This window comes from Agelaius tricolor, unplaced genomic scaffold (assembly GCF_023055355.1).
Source record: "Agelaius tricolor isolate 1412-34295 unplaced genomic scaffold, bAgeTri1.0.p SCAF_2, whole genome shotgun sequence".
Taxonomy (NCBI): domain Eukaryota; kingdom Metazoa; phylum Chordata; class Aves; order Passeriformes; family Icteridae; genus Agelaius; species Agelaius tricolor.
In genome coordinates, this window is record NW_027269262.1 from 4942550 (window position 1) to 4964405 (window position 21856).

The 21856-nt window shown below is 39.9% G+C and overlaps 1 long non-coding RNA gene across 1 annotated transcript in view; it reads right to left on the reverse strand.

Moving 5' to 3' along the window:
• The window catches only part of LOC139601805 (uncharacterized), a 31085-nt gene extending 22853 nt beyond the window's left edge, over positions 1-8232 (reverse strand). The window contains exon 1 of the long non-coding RNA XR_011683028.1: positions 8020-8232. This is a non-coding gene — a long non-coding RNA (uncharacterized lncRNA). The remainder of the gene's footprint in view (positions 1-8019) is intronic.
• Between the last annotated feature and the right edge of the window lie 13624 nt (positions 8233-21856).

Here is a 21856-nt window from a genome sequence, read left to right on the forward strand (position 1 = left end):
TTGGGTGTGATACTGAAGCCAAGAATGATGTCAAAATTTCAAACCATACAAAGTGAAATATATTTCTTTAATACTGTAGTAAGTATAAACAACTGCTTTTTTAAATTGCTGAATTTATTGAATCTTTTACTAGCTTTGGAAAAAAAAAGTTGCTATCATGATATACAGAAGATTGACTTTGGGGTTATTTGCATTTTCTCCATTATTGCTTTTGCAGCAATGAGTAAAAGAAACCCTGCTTGGTTAAGCTGTGTTTTTGCTAGACGTCTGGAATTTCTTTTCATAATGATAACACTGGATTTGAAATCCTGGTGCAACAATCTTGCAGTAGTGGCACAGAATGTTCACCTTTGGGATAATTTTAATGGACCTTTTAAATAAGGAAAAGCTAAACGTTTTTTTCCACACCAGCTGCCATGAAGTCTTTTACCTCTCTGCATAACCATACCTCCACAGGTAAAGGTGGGCATAAGCTAACAGAAAGAAATGTATTATGTCTGTTTTAGGAAAATAATTGCCAAGAGAAGACAGATGCATGTTGCAATGTTTTGGAGGTTTGAAGTCTCGGTGATGCCTACATGTGTGCAATACCTGAATCTTGTGCCCAGAAGGAAACTGTCATGTACACCACTCCAGTGATGTGAGTCACTGACTCCAGTGATGTGAGTCAATCTGGTATCAATGTGCATGTGAAGAATGCTGGTTTTAGTGACCATGTGTCTGTGTTGGTACTTCTTGGAGTAAGCCTTTAAAAGACAAGGCTTGTCCACACAGTGCAGGACAGTTTACTGGTGGTCTCACAGACTTCAGCTGGATGTGTCTCTTCAGCTGGATGTGCAGTGGTTACTAATGCATTCTGGCCTCTTTTCCAAAGTATTCTTACCCTCTAGCAGTCCATTTCTACACTGGAATTTTTACAACACATTACCATAGGTGTTTTAGTGATCCTTTCTCAAACAGGTGAAGTTGGAGATTGGTGTTTGAGAGAGATCTCACTGATATGCTTTCATTAAAACCCCATAGGATTTCATTTCCTTCTTCTTGCCCTATGACACTGGTTACTCATTTTCATCCAGTGATCACCTGGTTTTCCCAGGTTCTCTTCCTTGTCCTTTTCTAATGATTAACTTGTAGCCTTTAGAATGGCATTAGCCCTGAACTATGTGGCCTTGTATTTCATAGTATTGATCTTCACAGCTATTTGGTCCTTTGAATCCTCAGTGGATCCCAGTTAGTCCACCCTAATGAGCAAGTGCAGCAGACACCTCTTGCTTCCCATGAGGGTACTGCATGTGGCAGGTTTGTAACCTCATGCTTATGCCTTGTTTAGGCTACAGCTCCTAGACCGTGAAGTTGGAAAATGCTGTATACCTACTAATGACAGCTTTGATTAAAGGAAGTGGGTCTTTGGGCCTGAGCCTCCTACAGCAAGCCTGAGAAGTACTGTGCTCCATAGGTTAGGTTAAGCTGTCTGTAGGAGCAGGCTAGTTGTGGTACCAGGATGTTGTTTTCTGCGTAATTACCTGCTATGATGTTGCACTTCGATGCTCAGCTATAGTCTTATTGTGTGTGTTTTTTAATTAGGCTTTGCTTCCAAAGCCCTCTCATTCTGTAAGTGCTGTTGTGTGTTTTATCTCTTAGGTTACTGTGGTGGGTGGCAGGCTGTTTTGTTGAGTTCTCAGAGAAGGATGAGAAGGCGTACGAGCTAACATCTATAGTCTCCCCGAAATATGCTGATGTGACAGCTTCTTGGACTGAAAATGCACACTTCTGGTAGAATTCTTCTGACAGGAAAGGCAAGCAGTTCTGTCATTTAAAACCAGCACAAAACAAAACCCCCTCTGAATATTGATTTGTGATGTTAATTTGTTTTATGAAGAAAGTAGGTGGGTTATTGTGCAGAAACGCTGAATGGACTGTATGCTGCTGTTTGCAACCAAGAACAAAAATATTCTTGCTTAGTTTAACCTCTGAAAGGCAGAATAACCCTTAGAAAATCCACACTGCAAATATTTGCTGTTTGGAGCACTGCTGAAACAAAATATTCAAGAAGAGAGCTAGAAAATTGCTAAGTATCCATTAAGAAGAAATACTGGTGGGGCCTTAATAATGGAATGCCACTGTCCTAGTTTGTACCTCACGGTGGCCTTTATCCAGGCAGCCAGGAGGACTATTCTAAGAGGAATTACTTAACCCTTTTTGGTGCCTCTCTGGGCAGAATACTTTTTCAGGTAGTTCAAGCACAGATGCTTTCATCCAGGCATTTTCCATGGATTGGTTTTGTGCACCTAAATGAAAGTAACTTGCACTTTTTGAGCTTCAGCATGGTTTTAAGTTTTGAATGTATCCATTTATGCAGCCTTGTTGTGATGAGTCCATTTTGAGGATGATGTGCCTTACAAGGGAATGTGAAATTTTAGGTTTTTGAGGCTGTGTCCTTACCTGTTCTTGCAAGGCATGACATAGAATTGGAACAACTCAGTAACTGCTCGGTGACCAGTTTGAACAGAGTAATCAATAAGATAGGGTGTTCTCCAATTGCCATCCTGGATTTGATTATTGCTATTGAAAAAAGTTTTCTCTTGATATCAGTAAATGCATTGCTAATTGTCTTGCTCTGCTTGTTTGCAGCTTGCGCATTCTTGATGCTATTTCTCACAAATTATGTAAAAACACCATTCATTGTTTGTTTCATATGGTTAAAAATATTGGTACAGCCTGTCTCATATCATATCACTGCTTGAAAGGTCTAGAACATCTGCACAGAATGCTAATGTCAGAGTGCTTTAAAGGATTTTTTCTTCATTCCAGTATTGGTCTAAAGTCAGGACTTACATAATAGCTTCTTTTCCGACTTGTGAATAGATGACAACAGTCTTTTCTTTAGCAGTTTATTGTGATGTGTATTAAAAAAAAACCAAACAACCCCATTTAGGAGAGTCTAAGTATTGACTAGGGTTTATTTTAATCAGGATAAATTTATGTATCTGTGTGTAGGATCGTTAAAGTAGCCATTTTCCCTTCACCTGATGATGCTTGCAGTTTGTATTTCCTGACACCAGAAGTTCATTGTATTTAATAAGCAACTTCCTATTGCATTAGCAAATTTCCATCTGGTTGGAAAGGTACCTGATTCTATTAATATATTTGTCTTCACGGCTATGATGCAAAACATAATTTGCTTATAGCTTAGTAAATATGGCTAATGCAATGATATGTACATCACATTACCCACAAAAGGATTTTGTGTTGTGCAGGGTACTTCTGAATTTATGAATGAACAGAGAACAGGAGCAGAGAGGGGAGAGAGTGGCTGCTTCTACAAGCCTGGTGATGTCCCAGAATTTTACAGGGGCTACAGCAGGAAAATGAAGTGGTAAAAAGAGGAAATAATATTTCTGTCTGATAATGTCAATGCTGTCTGTGTGTGAGAGGGACAGGGGTAGTATCTACATTTTACATGTGAGAAGGATTTTTGAGAGTTATTTGCCCTTTGGAAAAATAGAGAATGGGATGATAGGACATCTCCCTGAAATTTTACTCTGTTACAGCTTGGCAAAGCAGTCTATAAAGTAAAACTATAAGATAATAGCATCATAAAAATCTGTTTTAAAGCCATAGAAAGGGCCGGTGAGGAACTTCAAAGTGTTAATGAGAATGGGATTTTCGCACCTGAGTTTTATCAGTCTCCAAGAAATCTCAGCAAACAAGTTATCTGTGTGAATTGTATACCTGATGGGACAATATACATCATATTTCACTCTGTCCCTTTTAGATGTGGAGTCTAAATGAGGTGTGGATGTCTTTACTGCCCTGCCTGTTGTCACATATGAAGTCTGCAGTAGACGGGAAAGGCAATTGTTTCAGAAGTTCAGGGCTGACTCCCTGAGACATTTTCAACAAAATTCCTTTTGGGAAGTGCCATACAGAAACACTCCTGCTCCAAAGAACATGCAAACTAGATGTGAGGAGAGGGGGATGAAAAATGTTGCCCTAGGAAAAAGGAAAGTCAGTAGCAGAGTTTTTTGGTCTCTATGTATAACAGAAAAACCCAGGCTATATGAAATCACATTGGTCCTTGCTATTAACAATAATGTGGTAATAGCTGGCTCATGGCTTCCCCAGTTCATGGAAAAACCACAAAAAAGCTGATAAATTATTTGCTATGTGTTTTGCCACCACAAATTAGAGCATCGATGAGGCATCCTGCAAAAAGCAGTGTTTGTCTTCATGAAGATGTGCAAGTATATTTACCAGAGTACTAATGAAGGGTGCTTGTGAAGGAAATGAAGCCTCAAGTGTGTATAATTATGTCCCTTTCCTTCCATGATAGCTGCCAAGTGCTAGACAACAAGAGTCCGTCACCTATAATAGCAACAGGGATTTTGATTGTTTTCTGCCATTTGCTCTGTGTACTGAAAACCCTGCAGGAACCTCTTCTGTAAAAGATGACGGGTGTCAGGATTAAATTCGAAAATACACCCATGTTGTTTTCAAAAATGCATGAATTTAAAGGTATAAGTTGTACTGGGTATGTTATGCCATGCTGAGCATTTGGCATCAAGCATGTCTAAAAAATTCATGTGAGAACTCTAAATACATTCCAAAGTCTGTTGTTAAATTCATTCTTAATTAGGATCTATGCAAAACTAGCATACTCTGGTTGCTTGGAGCTGGGACTGCAAAAGAAGAGTATGGTAGGGTCACTCTCTGGGAAGGGAATGCCTGCTTTAGTTGTCAAGATAAAGAGCTTGGAGCCTATCTTGGAACTGCAATGTTTGACAGCTTTGACTGGAGTTTCCTTCTTTCATCATATGTTTCATAGAACAACCTAGCTCTATATAAACTCTATACACTAATGAAAATCCTGTAGAGTGTCAGGTTGCAACTGTACACCATACTGAGAAAGGAAATAGCTGCATGGGAAAGCACATGGTGGTAGAGTTCAGAATTTGTCCAAACAGATGCATGTGTTGGCTGCATCACTGAAAATAAATCAGTCCCAGAAATTAAGTAATGTTCTTTCACTCTTTGTTAGCAACTAGGTACTATATGAAGGGTACAGTAATGCAGTAAAAATCAACTACCTCTGTGAAATAACTATACTGAGAATCTATCTTTCCTGATGAGGACAGTATTTTTTTTTCTTTGGGGGGCCATGATCCTTCTCTTGCTGGTGGGAGAAAGAGGGTGAAACAGTTTGGGAAAAAAGACAACTATAAGCCTGTTGCAAATTCTGGTTTCAACCATACATAGCCCTCTGTGTTCAACATCAGTGTTTATCTAGGTGTAATCTTGTTAAAATTTTTCTTCTTTGGTCTTTATGTTAAACTGCCACTAATTATATCTTTTGGGTTAAAACCAGTCAAACTGAGCATCTGTTATGTTTGTGAGCAGCTGGCTAATGCATCTGGGCAAAACTATCCCTGGATGTGAAGTGGAGGATGGAACAGTTAATTGCCTGAGGATCAGCTCACTGCCACTCGGGAGGCTGGTCTGTGCCTAAAGCTGTTCTATGGTGGGCCTGGTAAGAAACCTGGTGGGCTGAAGAGGACAGTGTGAAGTGTGACTGTCATGCTGACCACCAAAGCTATTGCAGAAATGTGTTTTAGGAGCCAATGTCTGCTTTTGGGCCAGTGACTGTGCTGTGGTTTGTGTATATATGTAGCCATGGGTTCATAACAGCACATCTAGTGGAAGAGTATTGGTGCAAGAAATAAAGAATTTCCTTTTTGCCTGGAACTGTACATTAGCAAATACAGGAAAGGCTTTATTAATGACCACATGAGTGGAGAACTGTCAGCACCTTGATCTAGAATTGCCAAGAGTCATCAGAAACAACGAGTTGGGAAGAAATGGGAAATAAAAAGAAATGACAACGGAGTTATTAGCTTCCTCCTTCTTGGGCTTGTGATAGTTTAACAATTTGGGAACCAAAACCTCAATCATTCAGCTGATAAACATTCAGTTAATTTCAACTAGTTTCTAAAAAACTGAAAAATGGCTTAGAACATTTGCTAGCTTTTTATAGAATGTTTACCTTTTTGGAGGCATTGATAGGGTTTATGTCAGTCTGAGAGAAAAGGGGCCCCTTGCATGGAAAGGGAAACTCGCATCACCCCTGTAAACTCTGAAGCTCAGGTGTATCAGAATTAGGTATTGGTGTGTGGTAGATCCCCACTGTTCCAATATGCCTCCCACTCCTGCTTCCCCTGAAGATAAGTTGGTGAAACATGAATGAGGCAGAGCTGACTTTACATTCCTGCCATATCCAAGAAAATGGAACCCCTGCAGCTGATAGCACAACTAAAAAAATGGCAGCTTGAGTGCATTTATATTTCTCAGTCCAGGCAACAAGCAATCTACGTAGATGTAAACTAGGTTTTTCATTCTGCTATTAATTTCAGAAAAAAAAAGTACAAAAATCAGGGTTTAGATGTTTGGAGGTTTTTTCCTCATAAATTGTGAAATTTGCTGCTGCAGTCTAATTTGTTCAGTAAAAAGTGTTATACTTCAACCCACAGGAAAGAAGAATCTGGAGCTTGTATGACACTTTTCAATGTGTTGGTAGGGAAAACATACATGGCAATTAAATCTAATCCAATACCACTTTTTTTCCATTTTGTTGTTCTTTTCACTGGGAGTCAGGCAAGGCATAATTTACGTTTTGGTTATCAAAAAGGAGAACTTGTCCCGAGGCCTGGTGACAATTATGTCTGCATTTTTCATTTTTGTTTAGGATATATGATACTTAGTTTTCCTCACACCTGTCCACTCTCTTGCTGAGCGAAATTTTGGGAGACGTGAAGTACACAACCAATGTTTGTGCAGGTGAAGTCAAGGATGCATCTGGCCTGCTTTTTGTCTTGTGTTTGACTTCTCTAGCTAGAATTGCAGTGGGTTTAAATCCCACTATATACCTTGGCCTTTATGGGATGAATTTCTCATATACTTTGTGTACACAAGCAGAGAGATGATGCTTATGAATGCCAGGCTACTGTTTTGGTGACTCTTGACTTCCTCCTGGGCCTAACCCATGTTCATAATCATGTTTACAAGGGGTCCTGGTACTTTCAGGAAATTTCTGTGAACTGATCCTGGTGACTACATCTCTTGCTTGGCACTGTACAGCTCTGGAATGAAGCACAACAATTAGTTTATCTGAAGAGTAAAATGTGCAAGTAGTGTTTAATGATTGTCCTCTCTTTAGAAACAGGAACCTTTACTGAAATTCAATCTTGAATGTAATTGTAATGGAAAATATCAAGGGAATTATATTTCTCATGTTATAAATGACCATGATGCAGGAAATCTCGCTGATTCAACCATTGATTTGCTTCTGGTGCTGAAAACTCAATGAATGTGGATCCATTGCTCTGCATGAAAGTGGATGGAAAATGGACAGAAACCAGTGACACAGCTAGCAGAAACTCAGTCATTCTGGCATGTGATAATCTACTAATCCTCACTCAATTTCCTTCCAGTACAATTAATTATTTTTGTTTTTGTCATGAGAAAATCTGTTGTGATAACTTCCTTTAGCAGCTCAAAATGTAACAGCAAACTCCCTGCTGGCATGACTTCAAGAGCAGAGTGGTGCCAGCAGATAATTTGGCCTAGATTATTTTTAAGAAGGTTGTCAGTCTTGTTTTTCGCTATTACATGCTTACTGTGGTAATATCAAATATTTATTCTACTGCTTACAGCTTTAACTCTAAACAGTTAGTGGAATAATCTCTTGACCTGTGCAGTGACAGGGACGACCCTTCACACAGAGCTATTTGGAAAGGAGAATGATTCCTCTTGTGAAATTCTTTTATTTTAACTGTATTGCTAGAAATCTCAGAACGATGGGTTATTCATTCAAGCGTTATCCTCTTTGCCCTTGCTGAAATACTTAATGAAATTCCTGTATCTCAAAACTTGGACTGAAACCTGTGGCTGCTCCCCCCCCCCCTTTTTTTTTCTTCCCCCCCCCCCTCCCCCCCCCCCCCCCCCCCCCCACAGTGATTCTCTCACCTGAGTACATATGCACATAGGAGTATGCATGCACAGGCAGTCAAAGACTCCTCTCAGCTTCAGAGGGTGGAAGAGGAAACATTAACATTCCATTAGCTGCAGGGTTCACACGAGGGGTCTATAAAGAAATCTGGCTCTGGGTTCCAGAACATGTTGAGAGAAAACCATAATAAAACATAGGTGCTCCTTACATCACTCACTAGCTCACTGATGTATTTGTGTCCCTGTTCCCTCCCCCCTGCCTACAACCTTTCACATCTCTTTGGAACACAGACTCCCCTCCCCTATAGGAAGTCTCATTCATTCATGTTTTGAAGGAATTTCTTAATTCTCTTTCAGCAAGATTACCACCATCCGTGCCCCTTTTCCTTCCCTCGGCCTTTGCCAGAGAGAGAGAGAGGAGTAGGGCCTGCCCAGATGGTTGAGGACCAAAAAGAAGGAACATTTTCTCATGCTTTTAAAAAGACCACTTTCTTTCCTGCCTAATATTTAGCTCCTTCAAATGCAAATGGAGAGGTTTCGCTCCAAGGTTAGCATAACAATTATGGGAAAGCTTTAAATCTGAAGCATTTGTTTACACGATGAAAGGAGTCCACAGTCCAAAAGCTCTGAGGCCAGGGCTTTTCAGTAGCTATTTTCTGACTAAGTAGTGAACTGCAAGTCAATTTTAGACCACAAAGAAAACCAATTTATATCAGTGTGTAAGCTAATTTTGGAGGGAGTTCTACATTATAAACGATGGTGGGTTTTTTTGGTTGTTTTTTTTAAGTGACTGTTGCTGAAATAAACTGCTGATTTTCCCCTCCCCCAGCCTTTTGCATCTTGCTCTTTAATGAGCCCCCAGATGTCTTGGATGTTAATGACCATTCCCCTTGCCCTCAGAAGAAGGGACATGTAGGATCTGAGGAATCTGTTTCAGAAACACCCAGGTGTGTGACTGTCAAAAATCTTACTACTGCTCAGAAGTGAATTTCAGGTGGTTAGAATGACTCTTAAATATGTGTTTTCCTATCCTGGCTTCTGTTTAATTTGCTTTCTTCATTGCTACTGTATAAGGGCAAGTTTTTCTTGCAAACTCTTCATTGGTAAAATACTCAGGAGTGACAACTCCTGGGATAGAGTGATTCCATGGATGTTGCAAGACACTTCTGTTGTAAGTGGACTAATATTTCTCCATTGCTATGCTTTTAGTATGCCAAAATTCTGAAAAAAGATATTAATGCTGAATAACATTACTTGACAACTCGATGCTTCCATTTTTTCATTGATTAGAACCTTTCTCCAGAAAAACCTCTTTTGTCACTGTTCATGCTGACTTTCAGTAGCATCAGAGTAGCTGTAAATCCTCCAGTATTTGCAGAATTTCTTCTTTATAAGGCTGATATAACAGCAATGTGAGGCCTTTCACCATCCTTGTGGCCTCCCTTTGGATGCTCTCTGGTAGCTTTCTATCTTTCTTATATTGTGGCACCCCAAACTGCCCCAGGACTTGAGGTGAGGCTGCCCCCAGCCCAGAGCAGAGGGGACAATCCCCTCCCTTGCCCAGCTGGTGATGCTGTGCCTGATGCTCCCCAGGACACACCTTTTGGCTGCCAGGGCACTGCTGGCTCAGATTCACCTTGACATCAACCAGAATCTCCTCATCCACAGTGCTGCTCTCCAGCCTCTTATTCCCTGGTCTGTACACACAACTATGGCTGCCCCATCCCAGAGGCAGAATCTGGCACTTGGCCTTGTTAAATTTCATTTGGTTGGTGATTGTCCAGTCGTCTGATTTGCTGAGGTCTCTCTGCCAGGCTTCTCTGCCCTTGAGGAAATTGACAACGCCCCCCTGAATTGATGTTGGCAAACTTAACCTAGTATTCCTTTGAGTCCTGTGTCCAAGTCATTAAGGAAGATGTTGAAGAGAACTGGGCTGAGGATGGAGCCCTGTAAAGCCCCACTAGTGACCATGTGCCAGCCTGATGCTTCCCCATTCCTTGTCACCTCCTCTGCCCGATTCATGGGCCAGTTGCTCACCCATCACCTAACCCAGTTGCTCAGCTGTGTGCTGGACACTTTGTCCAGAAGGATAAAGTGAGAGACAGTATCAAAAGCTTTGCTGATTACATCATCTGGGTTACCTCTCTCAGCTAGGTGGGTTGAATGCAGTTGTTTAGTGAACAAGGTGGCTGCTTTCTCTCTAAAGAACCTTTGTACAAATGCCACAAAATCCTGCAATGCTGTTCTTACTGCCATGAGCTATGTATAGAGAAGCAAACACTTATTGGTTTATTCCCCCTATATTTTCAAGAGGATAGAAAACAGAGAACCTTAGAAGAATAGCTGGAGGGCTCCTCAGTATCTCTCTAGTCTACCTCCCTATTCTCTGGCAAGATAACCTGTAGCAATGGCTTTCCTGACAGATGTTTGTCTAACCCATTGTCTGAAGCCATGGAATATTTTACAGCTGCTGAATCTGGCTTCTAAATGCTCACCCAACTTGTCTGCTTCTGTGGAAAGAGAAATGCTTTATTAGTGTGTGTCAAGGACACACTTGACTCTATAAGAGTAAAGATCTAGCTCTACAGGTGACCCAGCTATATCCCTGTTGTTTTGGCAGCAGGAGTGGTGTGTGGTATCCATTTGATCACTCACAACAAGGCACGCGTTGTTGTTGTGCAATATCAAGTAGGACACTGTTGGTGCTGTTTCCTTTTTAGTGAGTAAATTGTTTTGGTTGATCCTGTGGAGCAAAGAATGGAGCCAGCTCAGCTACTGGCTCCAAAGTTTATAGCTCTGACAGGCATTCCTTGTTTCTTGCACCTGAAGTTCACTCGGCCCACTGTGTGAACTGGCCATATGCTAGTGAACCAGAATTTGAAAATAGTAAATCTTTGTTAATGTAAAGTACCCTGCTGAAGCTTTTTTCTAAAGTATTTTCTTTCAAGTGATTAAACTTCACTGGAAAAAAATAGATAACTTGAGTCACATATCTTTTCTAAAATAGTTTATTTTATTTGAATGCTATGTAATACACTGCTTATAACTTGCACCCTGAATGGATTAACAAAACAATCTGTCATGCAGCTAACAACAGCTAATAAGATACATGACACTGACTCATTTGTAAAAGAGTCACTATCTTTTCCCTTGCTTTTAATTTCTTTTATTGCATTTATAGGAAATCTAAGCTCCTAATACAGGTGAGTTAATGCATAAATCCACTATGGAAATATTCCCTACTTAGGTTCCTGGTTGGGATGCTTGGGGTACATTTATGTTGTAAATGGCAAGAGAAGATCTGCAAGAAGTGTATTAAGGTCTTAAGCTTTCTTAAGACTCCTCATCCCACTTGTGGCTGCAGGCAAGATCCTCTTTCCTTTTAAAATGCATTCAGTGGATCTTCTCTACTGAATCTTCTCTTGCAGATTGTAATGACCTTATAGGAGTCATTGTAACTTGTCATTTTGGCAATTTCTACTGTGAAGGGTTAGGACATAGGCCAGCCTACTGTAAATTTGGAGGTTATATGAAGTTTTCTAAGTTTTATTTTGAGCTTGGCAGTTACAGCTTCAAAGAAACAAAACAAAAAACCCTCTCCCCCTCAAAGCCAGAGGTTGCTAGCCCACAGAGTGTGTGATTTAAAGAAATGCTTACAAAAACAGATAGCCTTCCTGTCATTGTAATGCTGAAAGCCTGGATCTTTTAGACCTTTCTTTGCAGCAATGGATAGGTTATACAGCTATTTTTTAACCTCTTAACCTTCTGACTTGGAACATAAAACTGCTATAAAATCCTCAGCTATGAAAGTGGCTATAAGTAAGCCCATTTCTACTGCTTTAATACAGGTTCTGTATGTTAATTCTCTGGCGGTGCAATCAAGAAAAGACTGGCATTCAAACCAGCGAGTACCTAGTTCTCACTTCACCCCCTGACCATAATGAATATAAAATGCTGGTAGTAATAGAGTGAAATGAAAAACTCCTTCATCTTGGCATGCAAGAAATTTGCAATCACATTTTGATTTTCAGAGTGCTGCTTGATTGGGGGTTAATGCGTGGGTAGATTGACCTCTCTTGCAGGAGCAGTTGTTATTGTACTAACTGTGTGAAAAACAAATTTCAAATAGAAGGCCTGTTGCATGTTTCTTGTAATTCATGTTAACTATCACCCCTTTGGAGTCAGTAGTAATAACAGCTCTGAACTCTTCAGGGTTTTTCCTTCTTTTTGCATCTTGCAGGAAGGAAGGTGAATTTTATTATCAACTGAAAGATTATCTTCCTTTTGTTTCCTTTATTGTCTTCAAATATGACTACCCCAATTGACTTGGTTAATTTTAAAATTGATATTTTGTGCTTTTCAAAGCAACATGAAACTGTTGTCTCATTTCCAAGCTACCTGAGAAATAACTTATGCTGTATGCACTGTATGCAAATCCACTTCTGTTCAGGCTAGATTTATATTAGTTTCCCTGGTTTTAACATACTAACTACCTTCAGTTTCTGGTGTTGGTTTTGTAGTGAGAATATTGCTTGGGCTGTATTTTCTAGGACTGTCTAAATAATACAAATGTGAGCTTGTATACTGTAACATTTGCCTGAGATCAGATTATGAGCCAAATTCTAATCTTATCCTGGTTTATTGAGTAAAATTAAACAAGGGTAAATGTGCTTGACCTGCTCAGATCCTTTTCTTCTTTTCTCTTCATGGTCACTACTTAATGACCAAACAAAAGGGGAAAGAACAGCAAGCTCAGGCCCATGTTTTGGCTTCATCTAGAAATTTCTTGTCAGATTTTTGAATTTGCCAAAGAGCTGATCTTGTTTTACTTTGAAAGCCAGGAAGTGTATGTTTATTGTTATAAGTGGTGATTCTGGTTTTAGAAGAATCTGAGCAAGTTTTTGCAGTGCAAAATTATTTTAATAAGCTTAAGATAAACTGCAAATTGGGGAGGGGGTGGGGTGGAAGAGGACAAGTGTCCTACTTGTCTTGCTATAGGTCAGTTTTATCAAACTGACCTTCAAGATGTTCTTCTAATGCAGGGAAACATTTCACAAGATAACTGCTGTTGGAGACAAATCCTATCTGTAATCATGGAAAAATTTGGTTTGATTTGCGATGATAGAAATTAAAGTCAGCTTTTAGTTTTATGTCTTTTCTAATGTCAAAATAGTGGGAAACGGTTATGTACTCCCCAATTTATGGATGTAAATCATATAGACCTCTCTGGCACACTGCAGTCTTTGGACGACATTTCCTGTGATACCAGCAAACACTCTTGGGGTATAAGGATAGGCAGTGCCTGTCTTGGTAGCAGGTCAATACTGTTTGGGAGTCTTTAGCTGTCTGTATTGAAGGCTCTCTGAAACCCCATTTGATCTGCCTGTGTTGTGAAGTGTGAGGCCACATCCAGTAATATCCAGTAATATTTGATCTTTCTTGAACTTTAATGTATATCTCAAATTATCTGTGAGTCTAATTATGGGCACTTGACATTTATTTGAATTTAGGACATCTAGTGCTAAAATGCCTTGAACCAGTAGTCTACAAATCTTGTCTGTAGCAGCTCAGATGCAGTCATTAAAAGCCATGTTCTGCAGTATTCCACATTGCTTGGGACAGAGGGATCAGAAGTTGTTGGATCTGAGCCCCTGAGTGGCATAACAGGTTTGTCTTGGTACAGATAGCTTGACAAGCTGTGTCTGGAGCCCTGTGGTTGTACCAGTCCTCCTGTCTGCTCTACTGCCTCATGGCAGAGGCTGTTCCAAGATTGTAAATAGAGGAACAGAGGTGCTGACTTTTGAAGCTTCTGTGGAGTGCAGTTAGAAGTGAAATGAGGTCTCCAAGTCCTATGCCAAGAGCCACTATGGACAAATCAGAAAACTGGCTCAAATAAATTTGTCTGTTTGCTATTACAGGAAGCACTGAGAACAAATTTATGGTGCCTAACATACGGATATCAGCACTGTGTAGAACTGTTGCTTTTGCTCAGTAATCTTGAAGGCTTTGAGAGATGTCTGTTGCAATTTTGGTGGGTAAAAATCTGTGCTGTTCTATGGTAAACTTTTGTTTCTTTGTGTGCTTCCAAATGAATGTGTTTTCATAGAGCTATGAATAGTGCCTACACAAAAAACCTTTATATTCTGCCAGCTAGCTAATGCTACAGATAATATGAATCCCTCATCAGGTCCCACCTTTTCCCACACACAGAACAGTTGCCCATTTCCCCCAAGTCCCAGTGCTGAAATTCAACTTGTTCAAATACCAAAATATATTCCGTGAGTAGCAAAGTGAATTTCAGTTAGGAAAATTTGGATGACAAATACGGTTAAAAGTTTTTAAAGGATATGGTAAATGTTAGCTCACAGACAATCAGCTGATGTTAGTGTGTTAGAAGAAGAAAAACACCCAAAATGTGGAATGTATTGGAGGGGGAACACCAACCACTGAAGAGGATTTTTCTTCACTTATAGTAGGATTTTATCACTGCTCTGGTGAAATCTGTGGCAACATGGAACTTGCAATATTTGAGAAGTCCACTAGCAAAATATGGAAACGAGATAACAAGCATCATTATTGGTGCAGCAAACACTCCCCTTGCTTCAGAGCTTGATGTTTTATAGTAGATTATTAAAAAACCCAAACCAAAACAAAAACACTTAAGCCTCTGAAACTGCCAACTTGCTGACCAGAGCCTGAAATTGTAGATCTATGATGTGAGTGCTTCTGCACTGGATCCCTTGTTGTTGGACCTTTAGGTATAAGATGGGTGACTACGTAACTGTAACTCTGTAACATCTGTAACTCTGTTTATTCAGTCAGAGGTGCACTGCTGTCATTCCAAGTATATTTTATTTCAGCCAATTAATGATGAAAAGTTGCTTCTCATCCTGGATGATGTGTAGATTGGCCAAAGAAAAGCACTGTGTAGAGATGATAAAATATTTCTTTCCCCATATGCAGTGTAGATCTCTTATTACTAAAATACAGGAAGGAAGGACTGGGGGGAATTGTGGGCGCTGGTGGATGGGAGGCTGAATGAGACCCAGCAGTGTGCACTCCCAGCCCAGAAAGCCAATTGTATCCTGGGCTGCATCCAAAGCAGTGTGGACAGCAGGGTGAGGGAGTTGCTTCTGCCCCTCTGCTCTGGTGAGAGCCCACCTGCAGTGCTGCGTCCAGCTCTGGGGTCCCAGCACAGGAAGGTCCCTGACCTTTTGGAGCAAGTCCAGAGGAGGCCAACAAGGCAATTAGAGGGATGAAACACCTCTTCTATGAGAAAAGGCTGAGAGAATTTGGTTTCTTCAGCCTGGAGAAGAGAAGGCTTTGGGTTGACCAAATTATGGCCTTCCAGTACCTGGAGAGTAGTGGAAGGACAAAGGGGAATGGATGCAAACTGGAAGAGACTAGGTCTAGACCGGATATTAGGCAGAAAATCTTTACTGTGTGGGTGGTGAGGCACTGGAACATGTTGCCCAGAGAAGCTGTGGATGCCCCATCCCTGGAAGTGTTCAAAGCCAGGTTAGATGGAGCTTTGAACAATCTGATCTAGTGGAAGGTGTTCCTGTCCCCAACAGGGAGGTTATAAATACATGAAGTGCCCTCACAAATGATCTTCCATCATTGTTGCTGGAATCAACTTATACTCCAGAGTACTCAATAGAGCTGGTTCATGAGTGAGTTGTGATAGCCAAATGAAAAGTTTATGTGCTCCCAAATATTCTTCATAGCTCTGGAAAATGGACAATAATCTAGCCTAAGGACTTCTATACACAAAATACAGGTGTTAACAACAGGGAATTGGACATTGCAACTGGTAGACTGTCCATGTGTTGAACTCTGCACTGAGAGAATTTCAACTTTTAAAACTCAGTCTGAATTTACCTGTGAGATTTGTTTTTTCTCCAAAAAAAAGAGTTCTGGGTGAGTGAATCTTTGTAACAAGCTTTTAATATTTTATTACCACACACTATCATTTATTGTGACTGATTTGAAGTTTGTAGAGTGTGGTGCTAGAGCTAAATTGGCATCTGTTCAGAGTGATTGTACAATAGGTCAGGGAAGAGTAAGTGAAGTAGGGATAACTTAAAAGGTTAACTTTGCATACCAAGCAAGCTAACCAGGATCACTTTTCTTGCATGACATCTTCATTTTCTCAGATAACCATTTGTCAAACACCAGGCTGTATTGTTAATCCACTTCTCTAATATTAAGGGTTTTTTATTCTAAGCATGATTGTTGCTACTTCTATTATAATTTTTAACTTTTCAGTGCACTGCAACTTCATTTCCCCTTTGCAGCACCTTATAGTCTCAGAAATTCCAGTATTGTTGTCTCTTATGTCTGGAGGTGAAAGTCAAGAACTTGAGGGACTTGAGATGACTGAGGTGCCATCAGAGGAGAAATTCACCTTCAAGGCTAAGATTTCAAACAGTATAGTGCGATGAGATTTATCTTGGTGCTCTGGGTGTAATATAGCAATACACTGAGCATTATCTACTCTGGTGGGAGAAGTGTATTTCAGTGTTGGTGTTATTTCTATATTTTAATGTTGTGTGAAAATTCTCAAACATGTATGTAGAAAGAAACCTTTTTGATAAAGTTACATATTTTTGTGCTGCAGTAAAGGACAAGGAAAGAAAGTAAAGCAAACCCAGCATTTGTGTAATGTGGATTCCCACGGTGTTATTCAAAGCAGTGTAAGGATCTTCCCGTGCTCTCATTTGGTACTGTCATTGTTTTTTAAAGGTGAATCTGGCAGGTTGTCTGCATTCCAAGAGAGCGAGCCCCTGGAGACAAGTGGCTTTTTTTGAGTGTGGAACTCCATGAAAGAACTAATTCCTTTCATGGCACAAATCTTGCCTACAACTTGCTTCTCTAAATAGCAACTTGTATATTAAAAATAAAACCCAAATTTAAAAAAACACACCAAAACAAAACCAAAAAAAACCCCAAAAATTCTGCTACAGCAGAAATGAAGGTGGGAAATTTATTCCTTGGTTCCATTGTGGAGAGATATTTTGATGTCTACCTCCTGGGTTTGCCCTCTTTTCTCCCCCCTGCCACTATTTTTGAAAGCAACCTTTTACTTTCGGCTTGCCTAGCAACATCTGATTCTTGGCCTTTCCCACTGAATTGGGACTTTGGTTTTACTCTGTCAGCAGGTAAATGGCCTTAAACCCTTCATGGTTTTGTCAGGGTAAAGTGGAGCTGAAAAGCATTACATATGTTCCAAGTTGAGAGGCAGCTCTTTTGCCATGTTCAAGTGGGTCTTTACCATCCCCCGCTTCTCCTTCTATTAAAGGCTCAGTCACAATGAAGCTTTAATCAGCTTCATTGATTTAAAGCTAATTTGCACTTGGCTTCAAGGCTAAGGTCTGTAGCACAAGCTGAAGACCTTTAAATCAGAAGTTGCAATGAAAAGCCTTAGGTATATCATATTGTCTGCTGTGCAAAAGAATAGCAGTTCCTGAAAACTGCAAATTAACTATAAGAAAAAAGCACAAAGCAGTGTTTTCTTGTGTGTTAATGTAACCTCAGCTTGCTGAGTTACACAAGCTTTGCTATCAACATTTCTGCTTCATCATGTAAATTAATAGAGTCGGCTGAATATGTTTTAGCTCTGTGATGTCTTCAGCACACAAATTCTGGTTAGTTTCAGTTGGATTTAACCTAATTGCCAAACTGATTCCCATCAGTAATAACTTAACATTTATTTGTCCCAAAGGGGAAAAAAAAGTCTTGTCTGTATTATGCAATTAAGAAGGTGATGAAATATTCAGTGTATGCCTCCACTCCAACTTAAATTCTTTTGTTAACTTTATCAGATAAACCATGAAATATTAACCAGCCTAGTGTCTGAGCATGTGTGAGCTGTATACTGTGTATCATGCATTTTAAGGTGCTTATGATTTTTAACATTGACTACATGGAAGAGACTGCATTATCCTCCATTTTCAGAATCAATACTGTTGATGAGGCTTGGTGTACCAGAATGTGTGCTTCCAATTTCTTTAAAGCATGATCACAACACACAGGAAAGTGTCATTACTACAAGCTTTTATTAACATTTAAACAGGCAGAGCAGAAATAATCTCTTTCCTTAGTTTGTCCTTTCACATTGTTTTCTGATCATGCTGAGCTATAGTTTGCAGTCTTTCTTCCTGGGATATTGTAGGTAGTTGCAAGTCTGGGACAGTCTAAGTTATATAAGGATGTTGCATGCACCTAGATTATGTAGATGGAGATAGGTGCAAACTCCTCAGCTAGAATAAAGAATAACTATGTAAAGCCTTGTGTAGCAATAACCTTATATTTTGCATCTAGGTGTCAACTTTTTGTAAGTTTGATGTATAAGCAAAACTGTAAAGAGCATATACTTTGCTTTGCGGCTGCTTGGAGTTGCTGTATTTTGTTATATCCATTAAGGGGATCATGATTTTCTGAAAGGTTCTGGTCTCCTGTGTGCATGGCTTTAAAACAATTTATGAGCTTACTGCAGTGATAGAATTCCAATGCATCCATTAAAAAAGTGACTACTTTCTCATCAGGTCTGTGAAGTGGCCTGAACCATAACAATAAAGTTAAAGAGGTAGCTTCTCCATAGAAATTCATACCTTAAAAAAACCCCAAACTTGTAAGTTTTGCAGTCAGAATCTGTGAGAAAATGGCAAATAAGCTGCATGTAAAGCTTGGTGGGCACGGATACACTAAGAAGAGGGAAAAATGGAATGTGTGGAACGCTGCGGGAGTGTTTCACACTGGCTGCTCACGTATCTGCATCAGGGAGGTGCAGCATTCCTCACCTACCCTGCACATTTCTGTGTGCCTGATGGAGCCACACAGAGGCCTCACAGGCTTTTCCTGGCCTGGCACACAAAGCTCTGCATGCCAGCTTATGTGGCTATAAGTGATCTTGCCCTGTCGCATCCTTTTCTTCCCTGTTCTGCTGCACTGGATTATGTGACATAAAAGGGCTGCAGCCAGGCAGAGTCTGCTTTTCATCAGGGCTGCCTCCATGTGCACAGTGCTACTGGGAGGCTGGTGCTCCCTGGTACAGGGTCTGGCTCTCCCTGGAAGCCCTGTGCCAGACGCAGCTGCATCCACCTGATTCCAGAGCATGGCATTGTGCTGCCAGCCCTGGAGCTGGGGGAGATAAAGCAGTGAGGTGTGTGATGGACACAATAGGAGCCTCATCGGGAAGGAATGAAACCAGAGAGGTCTGTGTCTAGAATATTTGATGCTGTGGGTATCTGAAAAGCTTTACATTGCCAGAAATTCGAGACAAATATTGCATGGGGAATAACAGGGCTCTGAGTGAGAAGCCTTTATTTCCAGGCAGCTGGTAATTGACACTCCATCCCAGATTACATTTGTTTAAGATATTAATACCTGCTAGATTTGGTGAGATATTATGGAGCTGTCTTCGTCTGAAAGTGAAGCGCATTTTATATGCCCTTCTTCTTGACAGCCTGGCACATATGACCTTTTGCCCCCACATTGATTAAGAAAATTTTTTATCATACAGAAATGACTGTTTTCACAAACTGTGCACTGCTGTGTGAACAGGCTTATTGGATAGCCTTTTCAAAATGAAAATTTTTCAGTGTGTGTGAGGGGAAGGATTTGAACTGTCAAAATGTCTCAAAATGACATTTTCATACCATAAAGCTCCAGTTTTACCTGTAGAAACATTATCTCAGCCGAAGTTAAAAGAGAGTTAAAATGGGAAAACAAAATTTTTGGTCATTGTGATTTTTCTTCAGGCTTTTGACTTTTTTTAAATTTTGGCTTTTATCTGTACTGAAATCAGGACCATTTGTTAATTGTCAAATTTTCTTAGTACAGATTTATATTTTTGTGACTCACTTGCTAGATATATAATAAAGGTCAAAGTTAGAATTATGAAAATGTATAAACTGAAAATGTATGGAGTTTATCTGTATTTTTCCAAGTAAATTGGAAAGTTATGCAATACAACAAAAAAATAATAATAAGGGATAAACTACAATGAGACAAGACTGCTTCAGAAGAGTAAAACAGAGACCAAAATAGTCAAACACTTCAAATGGGCTTTGTGTAAATAACCCAAATATTCTTCTCTGAAGTCCTGACACAGATATCCTGGTTAAGACACTTGTGGGTGGTTTTTTGGTTTTTTGGGGGTTTTTTGTCCCATCTTTTCATGGTCTAGCTGATATTTGAGGCGATGCTCTAAGCTCATTAAATAAAAAAAAAAAAGAAGCTTCAGAGCCAGTTGTTTAATTTGCAGTATAACTAAGATGATATAAACTTATCAAACTCTGTATTGATTATTGTAAGGCAACTACAGTGCAAAGGCATTGAAACAGCAGTTTAAAATCCATTCAGTTCTCTAACATGGTCTACTGCCAATATGTTACCAGAAAACTCTTTCTGCTTTTGGACTTAATGCTGCAAACAAGTGAATATTTAATTGGCCTCAATGCCTCCTCTAGAGTATCCTCTGGGAGCAGGGTAACTGACATATGATAAGTGGCTGATGTTAAAGTTTATATTTGCTAGGTTTCTGTGGAAGTCTGCTATAAAATTACATTTGGTACAAATTCAGTGATTTACCTCTTTCAAAAAATGCCCCAAACACTTCTCAAAACATCTAATACACTTTCTGATGTTATATTAAAAAGTGAGGAGGAGGAATAAGGAGTCTCAGAGATTTGGTTTTAGTCAGCTGATTTATTTAGGCTGGGGATACTGTTGATTTGGTTTGGTTCAAGAATGTGTATATATCCCTTCATGTGTGAGAATTTTGCTTCAGCAAATATATGTAAGGACATAACATAAAAGCTGAGAGAGAGGGGTGGACTGACTGGCTTCTCAATTTGGTACTAACGTTTTTAAAGATTATGATGTCAACTTTTGGTTATGTTTGGCTCCCTCTGTCTATGAACTCTTAGGGAAGACTCCAGAACATGACTTGCTCTATGGAAGAAGGAAGTTAACATCATTTGGAAAGGTCTCTTTCAAATTGGGAATGTTTGTGACTTGTTACGGTTTGTGACTGCAATGAACAGTGCTCACATTTAGCTTTAGGAGTATATATAGACCTGTGTCATATAGTGACTGGGGTATATATTTCCAGTAGGACGGAGGAAACCAACCTGCAACCAACAAAGGACTAATTTTATTACACACTTTAGCCTTCTTTTCCAATATTTTTGGAGTAAATAATTATTTCCTTCATTTTAACATATACCAAAGGCTAATAAGAAAATCAGGTACTTAAATCTATTTTCAGTACTTAACCTTAGCCTGAAGAATCTTGTCTTCTGCAGTGCGCAAACTTACAGGTCACATCAGGACACCTGAATTAATAATTGAATCATAGGATATATCAAGTTGGAAGGAACACATAAGGATCTTGGAGTTCAACACCCTGCTCCTCACAGGACTGATCCCATGTTTAAGAGTATCATCCAGATGTTCTTTGAACTCTGGCATGATGCCATGACCCATTTGCTGAGAGTCCTGTTCCAGTGACTGCCTAGCAGTAAGAAACCTTCTCCTTCTCCTCCTAATGCCTGATCCAAACTTCCTCTGGTGCTGCTTCATTCCAGTGCCTCGTGTCCTGTTGGTGGTCTCTAGAGAAAAACTGCTGTGCTTCTGGTTAGCCTTTCCCCTAGAGCCTGAATGATTGCACCTGTCCTGCCTTCCCTCACTGTAGCTGGACTACAAGGAAAACCTCACATGAGCTGGGGGGCAGTGTTTGTGTCTTGGTGTGGCCTTCCAGCTTGTGAAAGACCTGTAAATGAAAGCACTGCAAGGATGAATCCCTTACTACAATACCATGTGCAAGACCAGAGCTGTGGTAAAATTAGGA